This window comes from Triticum urartu, chromosome 3A (genome assembly GCF_056163025.1).
Source record: "Triticum urartu cultivar PI428250 chromosome 3A, HENAU_Tu73, whole genome shotgun sequence".
Classification (NCBI taxonomy): domain Eukaryota; kingdom Viridiplantae; phylum Streptophyta; class Magnoliopsida; order Poales; family Poaceae; genus Triticum; species Triticum urartu.
In genome coordinates, this window is record NC_141875.1 from 640,469,630 (window position 1) to 640,483,133 (window position 13,504).

Below are 13,504 nucleotides of genomic sequence, written 5' to 3' on the forward strand. Positions count from 1 at the left end.
AGCTCGAGGCACTCTGGCAAATGCATCAGTAGTTGTCTTGCCCTTCCTCTCCTGCATGTCATCCTGTAGCTACTCCACAATAGACTGAATCTCAGTTACTTTGACATCTAAATCATAGAATTTTTGTTCCACGATTCTTTCCAGGCTCTCCTGGTTTTGAGTTAGGGTGGCCAACCCCTTCTCAATCCTCAGAGATGATGCTATCAAGTAACCAAGCTGGTCCTGCTTGCTTTTCAAAAAGTACTCAGATGCCTCCTCTTGAGTTGGCATCTTGGCAGCCTTCTCTTTCTTTGCCTTCTCCTTCTTTGCTTGTGCTTGCACTGAGGAGGGTTCATCTTCATTCATCACAACTTGGTTGTCCTCGAAGTCAGGATAGATAGGCAAGTGTTCCTTATCCAACAAGTATGTGCCTGTGCCCATCTTTGAGTTTATCAACTCCTGGATCTGTGGGGCATATCCACAACTTCTTTTCTGGTCAGCTGCAATCCTCTTGATAGTCTCAACTATAAGGCTCATGACCTTGAACTTCTGTGGCACATCAAATATATGTAGCAAGTTAATTGCATGGCCTCTGATCATTCTATGATCACCAGACTTGGGCAAGAGAGTGTGCCTAAGGATCCAATTGATTGTAGGCAGCCCTGACAGCAAGTGTTTTACTGACCCAAACTGGTGAGTCTCAAGATCATCTTCAGGAATCTCCTTGTACATATTTGCCATAGAGTTGTGATCCATCTTCTTCTTGGCATAGACATCCAAGTCATCTTCTTCTTCCTTAGGAGCATTGATCAGATTTGCCCATTCCTCAACAGTTGAGTGGTACCTTGTACCTTCAGACATCCATACTATCCTGCCATCTGGATAAAAGTGTGCTGTGGAGTAGAATTGCATTATGAGCTCCTCATTCCACTTTGTGAGCTTCTGCCCAACAAAGTCTGCAACTCCACAAGCACTGAAGCTGTCAAACACAGCAGGATAGTGTTCCTCATTTTCCTTCATGTAGGTCCAGTTGACCCACCTCATATCACACACTATAGGCTTCTTGTCCAACAAAATTGTCTCATAGAAATCCTGCTGTTCCTTTGTGTGGAACCTGTAATCAACAGCAGTCCTTCTCCTGGTAGCATATGGATCTGTCTCTCTCCATTTCCTCAGTCCTGAGTCTCTCCTGATCTTCATGTTCTCAGCCACAGGATGAGCATCATTGTGGTCTGGAATTTTTGGCTTCAATTTTCTCAGAACATGCTCTTCATCTGCTTCTTCAGCAACAGTCTCAGGCACTGGGGCCTTGTTCTTCTCAGCAGCTGGTATGTTTCTGGTATTTCTCTTTGGTGCAGTCTTGGGCTTGGAGGCAGCTTTGGGTGCTTCTTTGGGCTTTGATGATGCAGCCCCTGTCCTGATAGCATCACCCATAAGCTTCTGTGCCTTGGGTGCTGTTGTAGCAACCTATTCTTCCTCTTCTTCTTCCATCATGGAAGCCTTTCCAATCACTCTGGCCATGGTCTTCTTGACCCTTTCCTTCCTTTTCTTTCCTTCTGCAGCAGGCTCTTTGGGTTGAGATTCCAAAGATGCTTGAGAGGATGCTCTGGCCTTAGACATTGGTTGTCTTCCTGCTGGCCTTTTGATCTTCATCCCTGGCTTAACTGCAGCTGAGCTGTACTCCTTCTTAACCACTTTCTTCTTTGATGTGGCCTCATCTTCAGTGGCCACATAGTCTTCATCCTCAGACTCTGAAGTTTTCTTCTTGCTTGCTCTAGTGGCAGCCTTTGGCAAATTACTTGGGGTGCTCCTGCTACCATCATCTGAACTGCTAGAGGGACTAGTGCCCTCACTCAGGTGAACCTACTCCTCTGACCTGTTCTGGCTGTCACTCTGGTCAGACATGTTGCAAACACTGACAGCAGACCCTGTGAATAGATATAGATGAGATAGAGTGGATGAGCATCACAAAATGCAGAGGTTTTTGCAAAAGAATGAGTCAAAAACTTAGTTTTAGTTTTCCACAGAAAGCATTTCGGATCAACCGATTTGCAAACTCGGTGATACCGAAGCAGCTATTGGAACTTAAACTAGTGAACTCGGTCAGACCGAGTCATAGTTCGGTGGCACCGAGACTACTAGGGTTTCACAAAGTCCTGAACTCGATCACACTGATTTGCAATTCTCGGTCAGACCGAGAACCACATGTGCAATGGCCTTGGCCGAATTGGTGGAACCGAGTTCTGCAACCCGGTGGGTCCGAGATGGTTTTGGCGGAAACCTAACCCTAAATTTTTGATTCAACTCTAATCTACGAAGTGTTTTGACTGGATAGAAGCGTTTTAATCGTGGTAAGAATCATAATGAACACAATGTGCTAGGAATCGGACGGGGATAGCACTGTGATCGAGTCCATACCCTAGTTCGGCGATGAACTCGCTACGGCGGGGAAGAATTCCGTTGACGGTGGCGGAGACCAGCGACAGGAGGCGGCTGGCGACGAGGAGGACGATCCGGAGACCCAGGAGGCAGAGCGAGCTATGCGCGGGCGAAGGGGTTTCGGAGAAATTTCCAAAATTTTGCCCGTGAGTATATATAGCCCGACTGTGTCGGTGTGACCGAGTGGAACAACTCGGTGGCACTGAGATGCATAACTGTTGACAGTTACAGCAACTCGGTGTGACCGAAAAGTTCAAATCGGTTGCACCGAGATTGAAAACCTAGATCGACTTAGTGATCTCGGTATGACCGAAATGGATGAATCGGTCAGACCGAAACGCACAAAGAAGTTTAAGTCTATGACGAATCGGGGACTCCGAGTGCTCCTCGCACAGAGTGGTTCGAATCTGACTTGATCAAATTTTGTGATGTAGCATGAACAGAGTTTGAGACGAGAAAAGCATAGATAGCTAGAGAGGGTTCTTAGGCATTCTTGTCCATCCACTTGGCAAAAGAAAACTAATCAATCAAAACAACAAGTGGATGCCCTCGAATGAGAAAAATATGCAATCAACATGTTCACACATAAAATGGCAATTGAAATATGTGGCAAAGCATGCACAACCAATTCTAGCATCTATCAAACAATTTGCGATGACTAGGTCATCTATATATGAGTATATTGACTTAGGAGTCAAATGAGAACATTTGATCATAGGTCATACTCATCGTTTAAGCACAAGTGGGGTTACCACTTTTACATAAAGCATTGTTGTGTCCACACCATTAGAGTTGCTTTAGCTCAATTCTTAGAGTAAAGCTCCCCCTAGATGTGAGATCCCCCCTAAGAGGGATGAACTAACCTTGGGTTTTGTCGATGATGACTTCATGTATATGTTGAATATGTGGATGCTCAATGTTGATGTAGATCATTTGTAGCTATCCATTGGAGTGAGTTGCACTTTCAATACCTACACGGGTTAGTCCCACAAGGAACAAACAAGGATATCCATAGACATAGAGTGATGCACACACAAGATGATGTCTATGAAAGCTTTTAGGTTACCTTGCCCCTTGTCTTACCAACAAGAGGGTTTGTGACTCCTTGAACTAGTGCAAGATGTGGAAGTTGATTGCACTTGTTCTTGCCAAGATGATAAGAGTGAAGTATGTTAGCGGAGTCACCCTCAAGAACTCTCTAGTTCTTCTTGTTCGGGATCCACACCATCTTGATGGGAATTCTCGGTGTTGTAGTTGTACTTGATGAAGTGGAACTTGAAGTAGTCTTGGGAACCCACTTGACCAAGGCCTTAGGAGCTTCTTCAAATGCATCAATTTCCTGTTGAAGCTTGTCCTTGCCTTTTTGCTTGTGGTCTTGTGGTGGAAGATCATCTTGAGCTTGTGTCCCTTTGAGAGAAGTAGGATCATACTCCTCTTGTTGAGGAACAAACTTCGTCTTGGGGTATTGATCTTCTTCCCACTCAACTCCATTGCCATTGAACTTTCGTTCAAAACAAACACCTTGATTCTTCCGGTGCCTTCCTTGCTTGCGTACAATTTCCTCGAATTTCTTACTTCTGGCAAGGCTCTTGTAAACACCTTTCTCTATAATTCCCTTCAATAAGCTATTTTCTTGCTCAAGTGTAACTTGGCTAAGAGAATCATTAGTGGAATCAAGAGAACTACTAGAAGCAACAATATTGGATTTGGCATGATTATTGTTACTACTAGAGGAAGAATCTTTCTTGTTCTTGTTACTAGACTTGACTTGAGGCATGTAAGTGGATAAGAGTAAACGCTTGGCAATGTAAGAAGAACTTTTCTTGCGAAGATCATCATTGATTGCTTTTAAGAACTCATGCTCTTGCTCAAGGTTGAGCTTTTCAAAGTGCAATTTCTCATGAGTGCTTAAAAGTTCTCGTTGATCTCCTAAGATAGTTTCATGAGCTAACTTAAGAGTGTTTAGTTCTGTAGTTAGAGACTCAATCTTCTCCTTATCATTGCCATTCGTTTTATCTTGATTAGCATGATTAATTGACGTTTCATCATAGTATTCATCACTAGAGTTGTCAACAAGTAAATCATCATCACCTAACAAGTCATCTTCGTCACTATTGAAATCAACATACTCGGGGTGTGATACCTTTGGGTCTTTAGCCATGAAGCATGTTCCAACTCCTTCATTTGGTGAGTCAAATATGTCGTAGGAGTTGGTTGTCACAAGTGCTAGACCGGCAACACCTTCATCTTGAGTATATTCGGAGTCGGAGTGATAGCTTCTCTCCGAGTGGTTGTCGGAGTCGGAGCCGGATACCCATTCACCAACATGATCTTGGTGTCTTCCTTTTGTGTAGCTCCTTGATGACTTGTCCTTTATTTCCGAATCCTTGCTTCTCCGTGAGGGTCTTCGTTCATAACGATCATCTCTACTCCTTCTTTCTATAGATGGTGATTCTTCTCTTCTACTTCTTCTCTTGGGAGAATCTTCTCTTCTCTTGTAGGGGGCTGTACACTCATTGGAATAGTGTCCAGGCCTTCCACAATTGTATCAGTTTCGCTCTCGACTAGAAGATCTTTTGTCATTGTAGGACCTTGATTTGGAGCTTCTCTCTTTGCTTCTACTCTTGTAGAACTTGTTGAAGTTCTTCACCATTAAGCTCAATTCTTCATTGAAGGTTTGTTTCTCACTCGATGATGTGGGGGCTTCACATGAGGCTTTGAAAGCACCACTTGATTTGTTGTGAAGTTCCTCTTTATCCTTGAGTGACATCTCATGAGCAACTATTCTTCCGATGACTTCCATTGGCTTGAGATCTTTGTAATTTGGCATCATTTGGATCAATGTGCACACGGTATCATATTTTCCATCCAAGGCTCTTAGGATCTTCTTGATGATGAATCTATCGGTCATCTCTTCACTCCCTAAGCCGGCAATCTCATTTGTGATAAGAGCAAGCCTAGAGTACATTTCAGCAACACCTTCACCATCCTTCATTTTGAACTTGTCAAGTTGACTTTGAAGCACATCCAACTTGGATTCCTTGACGGAGTCGGTACCTTCATGCATGTCAATCAAAGTATCCCAAATTTCCTTTGCATTCTCAAGACGGCTGATTTTGTTGAATTCTTCGGGGCACAATCCGTTGAAGAGGATATCACAAGCTTGAGCATTGTATTGTAGCATCTTCAACTCATCCGCAGTAGCTTCACGATTCGGTTCTCTCCCATCAAAGAATTCACCTTGCAAGCCAACACACACAATAACCCAAACGGTGGGGTTATGTCCAAGAATATGCATTTTCGTCTGATGCTTCCAACTAGCAAAATTAGTACCATCAAAGTAAGGACCTCTATGGTGATAATTTCCCTCGCTAGATGCCATACTCTCCTAGGTTGTGAAACCAAGGCTATTACCACCAAAAGCTATGGAAATCAAAGCAAATAGAGACCAAAGCTCTGATACCACTTGTAGGATCGAAAGTATGTCTAGAGGGGGGGGGGGTGATTAGACTACTTGACCAAATAAGAATCTAGCCTTTTCCCAATTTTAGTTCTTGGCAGATTTTAGCTATCTTAGCATAAGTCAAGTAATCTCCACACAATTCAAGCAAGCATGCAAAAGAGTATATGAGCAGTGGAAAGTAAAGCATGCAACTTGCAAGAATGTAAAGGGAAGGGTTTGGAGGATTCAAACTCAATTGGAGACACAGCTGTTTTTGTCGTGGTTCCGATAGGTGGTGCTATCGTACATCCACGTTGATGGAGACTTCAACCCACGGAGGGTAACGGTTGCGCGAGTCCACGGAGGGCTGCACCCACGAAGGGTCCACGAAGAAGCAACCTTGTCTATTCCATCATGGCCGTCGCCCACGAAGGACTTGCCTCACTAGCGGTAGATCTTCACGAAGTAGGCGATCTCCTTGCCCTTACAAACTCCTTGGTTCAACTCCACAATCTTGTCGGAGGCTCCCAAGTGACACCTAGCCAATCTAGGAGACACCACTCTCCAAGAAGTAACAAATGGTGTGTTGAAGATGAACTCCTTGCTCTTGTGCTTCAAATGATAGTCTCCCCAACACTCAACTCTCTCTCATAGGATTTGGATTTGGTGGAAGGAAGATTTGAGTGGAAAGAAACTTGGGGAAGGCTAGAGATCAAGATTCATATGGTTGGAATGGAATATCTTGACCTCAACACAAGTGTAGGTGGTTCTCTCTCAGAAAATGTGTATTGGAAGTGTAGGTATGTTCTGATGGCTCTCTCTGCAAATGAAGAGTGGGTGGAGGGGTATATATAGCCTCCACACAGAATCTAACCGTTACACACAATTTGCCAAACTCGATGGGACCGAATGGTTAAACTCGGTCGGACCGATTCAGCAAACCTAGTGACCGTTAGGATTTTCGGTGGTACTGAGATGCAACTCAGTAGGACCGATATGGTTAGGGTTAGGGCATAACGTAATCTTGGTGTGACCGATTACACAAACTTGGTGGGACCGATTTTGGTAATAAGCTAACCAGAGAGTTGGTCAGGTAAACTCGGTGGGACCGATTTTCTCATCTCGGTGAGACCAAAATGTTACAAAAGGGAAATAGAGAGTTTACATTGCAATCTCGGTGGGACCGATCGCTCATCTCGGTAAGATCGAAACTTTACGAAGGGAAACAAAGAGATTACAATCCCATCTCAGTGAGACCGAGATCCCTATCGGTGAAACCGAATTTCTAGGGTTTGTGGCAGTGGCTATGACATTTGAAACTCGGTGGCGTCGGATAGAAAGAATCATGGGGCCGAGTTTGACTTTTGGTTTAGGTCATATGTGGATGTGGGAAGGTAGTTGAGGGTTTTGGAGCATATCACTAAGCACTTTGAGCAAGCAAGCCATTAAGCAACACATCATCCCTCCTTGATAGCATTGGCTTTTCCTATAGACTTAATGTGATCTTGGATCACTAAAATATAAAATGTAGAGTCTTGATCTTGAAGCTTGAGCCAAACTTTTTGTCCTTAGAATTTTGAGGGATCCACTTTCCTCATCCATGCCATGCCATTCATTGAGCTTTTCCTGAAATATTAATCTTGTAATAATGTTCTCAATGAGCTATATGTTGTTAGGAATTACCAAAACAAACCGGGGATAGTTGCACTTTCAGGCCCCCAAGTTATATTGTTTATCACCTAATACCGCACTCTTGAGGACACTAAGATTTGGAATGCACATGTGAGAAGCCTCATCTTTACCGTTAATGCATCTACCTATAAAGAGAGAAAAATAATGTATGTAAGGGAAGTGAATGCTCCCTATGGTAGGTTGTGTGATTTCTCTAGATTCCCCCACAGTGATACTAGCAAGAAAGTCTTTATATTCAGATTTGCGAGGTTCACTAACATTGACCACTGCGGGAGTTTACAAGCAGTATCAAAATCTTCTTGGTCCATGGTATATGATTTGTCATAAAGATCGAATAAAATAGTGTGAGAATTGCGCGAGGAAGTAAATTTAAACCTCCTAACGAAGGAATCAGTTACGTAGTGGTACTATGGACACTTAGCTGACACGAAGTCCTCAAGATCAGCATTACGCACATACGCGTCAAATTTATCCTTGATGCCTGCCTGGACCATAAACTCCTCTGACGGCCATTCACAAGGCCGCACTTGAGCTTCCCTCGGTGGTTCATCGTCCAGCTCACGTATCGCGAGCCTCGGTCCTTGCTTCCTTGAGGAACCACCTTGGTACATTTTCCTTTGCATTTTTCTTTCTCTGAAAAATTTCTGAAATTTTCAGTGACTCAAAATAAAAGTGAACCAAACTCAACAAGATTGATAACAACTACTCCCACAAGTGCCTAGAGGCTACATCATGCATTAAAACTACTTTGGACCATATAAATTTGACATGCAAGCTCAAGAAGAGGGTCTCCTTAGCAGCAAAATTTTGCAATAAATAAAGCACTAGAACAAAAACTAATTGAACTATTGGAGGGGTCACATACCGAAGAACAATCTCCCCAAACAATTTTGTAAATGGAGCTTTGAGCAAGGAGATCAAAAATGGTAGCAAGATGAGCTAGAACACGGGTTTGAGCTATGGTAGGATTTTTTCTGGAGGAAGATGAAGTGAGTGGGTGCTGGAATAAGTGAAGGGGTCCACGTGGGGCCCATGAGGCAGGGGGCGTGCCCCAGGGGGATGGGCGTGCCCTACACCCTCGTGGCCAAGTGGTGGGCCCCCTGGTGTGTTCTCAGTGCAAGTAATTCTTAAATATTCTACAAAAAATCATATTTCATTTTGGGGTATTTTTTTATTGCAAGGATAATTCAGAAAACAGACATAAAATACTGTTTTTGCTTTATTTAATCTAAATAACAGAAAGTAAAAGGAGGGTACAGAGAGTTGTGCTTTCTAACTTCATCCATCTCATGTTCATCAAAAGGGATCCACTAACAAGGTTGATCAAGTCTTGTTAACAAACACTTTTCGAATCGCATGAAACCGGAGAATTTTCGAATAATACTAGGTTACCTCAACAGGGATATGCATGTCCCCAACAATAAGAATATCATATTTCTTCTTGACAGTAGGAAGAGGGAATTCAAAATCTCCAATAGTAATTGATAACCCACAAGTATAGGGGATCGCAACAGTTTTTGAGGGTAGAGTATTTAACCCAAATTTATTGATTCGACACAAGGGGAGCCAAAGAATATTCTCAAGTATTAACAGTTGAGTTATGAATTCAACCGCACATGAAAGACTTAATATCTGCAGCAAAGTATTTAGTAGCAAAGTAATATGGAAGTAACGGTAGCAGTGGCAAAAGTAATAGTATTGGTTTTGTAGTGATTGTAACAGTAGCAACGGTAAAGTGAATAAACAAAGAGTAATATGTGAAAAGTTCGTAGGCAATGGATCAATGATGGATAATTATGTCGGATGCGATTCCTCACGCAATAGTTGTAACATAGGGTGACACAGAACTAGCTCCAGTTCATCAATGTAACGTAGGCATGTATTCCGAATATAGTCATACGTGCTTATGGAAAAGAACTTGCATGGCATCTTTTGTCCTACCCTCCCGTGGGAGCGGGGTCCTATTGGAAACTAAGGGATATTAAGGCCTCCTTTTAATAGAGTACCGTACCAAAGCATTAACACTTAGTGAATACATGAACTCCTCAAACTACGGTCATCACCGGTAAGTATCCCGATTATTGTCACTTCGGGGTTAACGGATCATAACACATAATAGGTGACTATAGACTTGCAAGATAGGATCAAGGACTCACATATATTCATGGAAACATAATAGGTTCAGATCTAAAATCATGGCACTCAGGCCCTAGTGACAAGCATTATGTATAGCAAAGTCATAGCAACATCAATCTCAGAACATAGTGGATACTAGGGATCAAACCCTAACAAAACTAACTCAATTACATGATAAATCTCATCCAACCCATCACCGTCCAGCAAACCTACGATGGAATTACTCACGCATGACGGTGAGCATCATGAAATTGGTGATGCAGGAAGGTTGATGATGATGATGGCGACGGATTCCCCTCTCCGGAGCCCCGAACGGTCTCCAGATCAGCCTTCCCGAGAGAGATTGGGGCTTGGCGGTGGCTCCGTCTCGTAAAACATGATGAATCCTTCTCCCTCATTTTTCCTCCCCGAACGTGAATATATAGTTGGAGTTGAGGTCGGTGGAGCACCAGGGGGCCCATGAGGCAGGGGGCGTGCCCAGGGGGGTAGGCGCACACCCCACCCTCATGGACAGGGTGTGGGCCCCCTGGCCTTGATTCTTTCGCCATTATTTTTTATATATTCCAAAAATATTCTCCATTGATTTTCAGGTCATTCCGAGAACTTCTATTTCTGCACAAAAATAACTTCATGGCAATTCTGCTGAAAATAGCGTTAGTCCGGGTTAGTTCCATTCAAATCATGCAAGTTAGAGTCCAAAACAAGGACAAAAGTGTTTGGAAAAGTAGATACGTAGGAGACGTATCAACTCCTCCAAGCTTAAACCTTTGCTTGTCCTCAAGCAATTCAGTTGAGAAACTGAAGTGATAAAGAAAAACTTTTACAAACTCTGTTTGCTCTCGTTGTTGTAAATATGTAAAGCCATCATTCAAGTTTTTGATACGTCTCCAATGTATCTACTTTTCCAAACACTTTTGCCCTTGTTTTGGACTCTAACTTGCATGATTTGAATGGAACTAACCCGGACTGACGCTGTTTTTAGCAGAATTGCCATGGTGTTATTTTTGTGCAGAAATAAAAGTTCCTGGAATGACCTGAAACTTCACGGAGAATATTTTTGGAATATATAAAAAATATCGGCAAAAGAATCAAGGCCAGGGGGCCCACACCCTGCCCATGAGGGTGGGGGGCACGCCTACTCCCTTGGGCGCGCCCCCTGCCTCGTGGGCCCCCTGACGCTCTACCGACCTCAACTCCAACTCCATATATTCACGTTCGGGGAGAAAAAAATAAGAGAGAAGGATTCATCACGTTTTACGATACGGAGCCGCCGCCAAGCCCTAATCTCTCTCGGGAGGGCTGATCCGGAGTCCGTTCGGGGCTCCGGAGAGGGGAATCTGTCACCATCGTCATCATCAACCTTCCCCCATCACCAATTTCATGATGCTCACCGCCCTGCGTGAGTAATTCCATCGTAGGCTTGCTGGACGATGAAGGGTTGGATGAGATTTATCATGTAGTCGAGTTAGTTTTGTTAGGGTTTGATCCCTAGTATCCATTATGTTCTGAGATCGATGTTGCTATGACTTTTCTATGCTTAATGCTTGTCACTAGGGACCGAGTGCCATGATTTCAGATCTGAACCTATTATGTTTTCATGAATATATGTGAGTTCTTGATCCTATCACCTATTATGTGTTATGATCCGTTAAACCCGAAGTGAGAATAATCGGGATAATTACCGGTGATGACCATAGTTTGAGGAGTTCATGTATTCACTATGTGTTAGTGCTTTTGTAGCGACCCGACCTCAGACGGTCAAGTCTCTGTGCTTTAGTGTCATCCCTGGATCGGTATTTCTGACACACAGTACTCGAAGGATTTATAACAGAGTAGCAATCACACACTTATTACATCGAATGTCTCAAAATAGAACTTATTACAATGAATATGGCTTAAGGCCATCTAATATGATAACAGCAGAAGGCTTGGAAGATAAAGTGAGTCCATCAACTCCAACGACATAGCTGAGCTGCACGGCAACGACCTAACGAACCTTACCCCTCGTCTGGAAAGTCTGCAACATAATACGTTGCAGCCTGAAAACGGGTCAGCACATGGAATATGCTGGCAATATAACACAGTAGAGCAAGAACAGAATAATGCTATCACTACATGCATATTTGGCTGGTGGAAACGCTCTATGGTTATAGTTTTGCGAAAAGCCAATTTTTCCCTACAACAAAGGAATAGATTTTATTTAACTATCATGGTAGTTGAAACATCATTGAGAAGGTTCCGCCAAATCAATCCCTATTAAAAGTAATTATCAACCCAACAATACTAAATTTGAGTGATGAGATACATATGATAATCCAAGTACTAGATACTCAAGATGTCCACAACTGGGGACACAGCTAACCATGATTAGATTGTACACTCTACAGAGGTTTGCGCACTTTTCCCCACAAGACTCGATCTCCTCCCTTGGATTTCTCGCACTACATGATGTTTGAGAAACGGATGACCGAGACACAGTCTTTCGGAAGCATTAACTCTCTACTCTGGATAGACCGTACCACCTACAACCCACTACATCTGCTAGTCTACCTCTTCGAGAGCTTCACGCAACTTAGTTAACTATGCCAGAGCCCATAATGGCTTGTGGCTGCACACAGAAGTTTCTCGCATGAAATATCTCAGTTCCCTTTGAGCCTGGGTGGCGGACCTTAGGATTATCACACGGGTACTCTGGGATATCCTAGGACAACACTGGATTCTCCAGGTGCCCGACAAGCAATCCACCTAGATGTGTATTAAAGTTGCCACCTTATGTTGAACCATTAATTAACAATCTCACATCTGTCATGGATTCACTCACCCAAACCACGTCTACGAGCATAGCATAGCAAAATAAGCAATACGTAGAAGTAACTCCCAAGGGTTTGATAATAACATGGCGATAGGTTCTACCTCATCAACTACTTCCCAAACCCACATGTTATATCACAACCTAATCATGCAATGTTTGAGGATTGGAACTAATGCATAAAAACTGGGTGATAAAGGGGTATGATCAAAGTGTTACTTGCCTTGCTAATGATCCGCAAAACCTAGAGACTCGTAGTAGCACGCTTCACACTCCGGGTGTTCTATCGCAAACAAACAATATCGTACATAAGCAATCAAGAAAAGAAGCACGGGTAAAACATGAATAAGAAGATCTAACCAGAAAGTTCAACTTAAGAACTATGGTTTGCAAAAAGAATCAAATCAAACGGAGCAACGAAACCCAAACTGCGAAAGAAACAAGATCTGATTACTAATCTGTACTAAAGTCAAATTTTACAATACCAAAATCTTGTTTAAGTTGGTTAAACATAAAGAGGGCTTCGAGATGAAGATCTAGGCGCTTGAATCGCCTGATTCCGATAAACGAGCGAAAAGGTAAACTGAAATGAAAATCGGATCAGAAATCTCGATCGAAAATAATCGTGAAAAATCTGGGAAAAAGAAAAACTGATGAACAGGCTAACGAACGAACGTTCGTTGTCTGCGGCTAAGGGACGAAAAGCCGTTCGTTAAAACGAACGTACGGACGAACGTCCGCTAAATAACTAAACCGAGAAAACCGGCGAACCGATCTATTATTAATAATAAAAAAACCGAAACTAGGGTTTACGAAAGAAAACCGATCAGTTTTTTATTTAAAAAAACCGACGGCTACCTCGAACTCCGGCGGGCGGCGGCGGCGACGGGCAGCGCGGCACGGCGGCGTGGGGCGGCAGCGTCGGTGGCGGCGACACTAGGCGGCGGCTCTAGGCGGCAACGGCGGCTCTAGGCGGCGGCGCTAGGGTTAGGGTTTGGGCGGCGGCG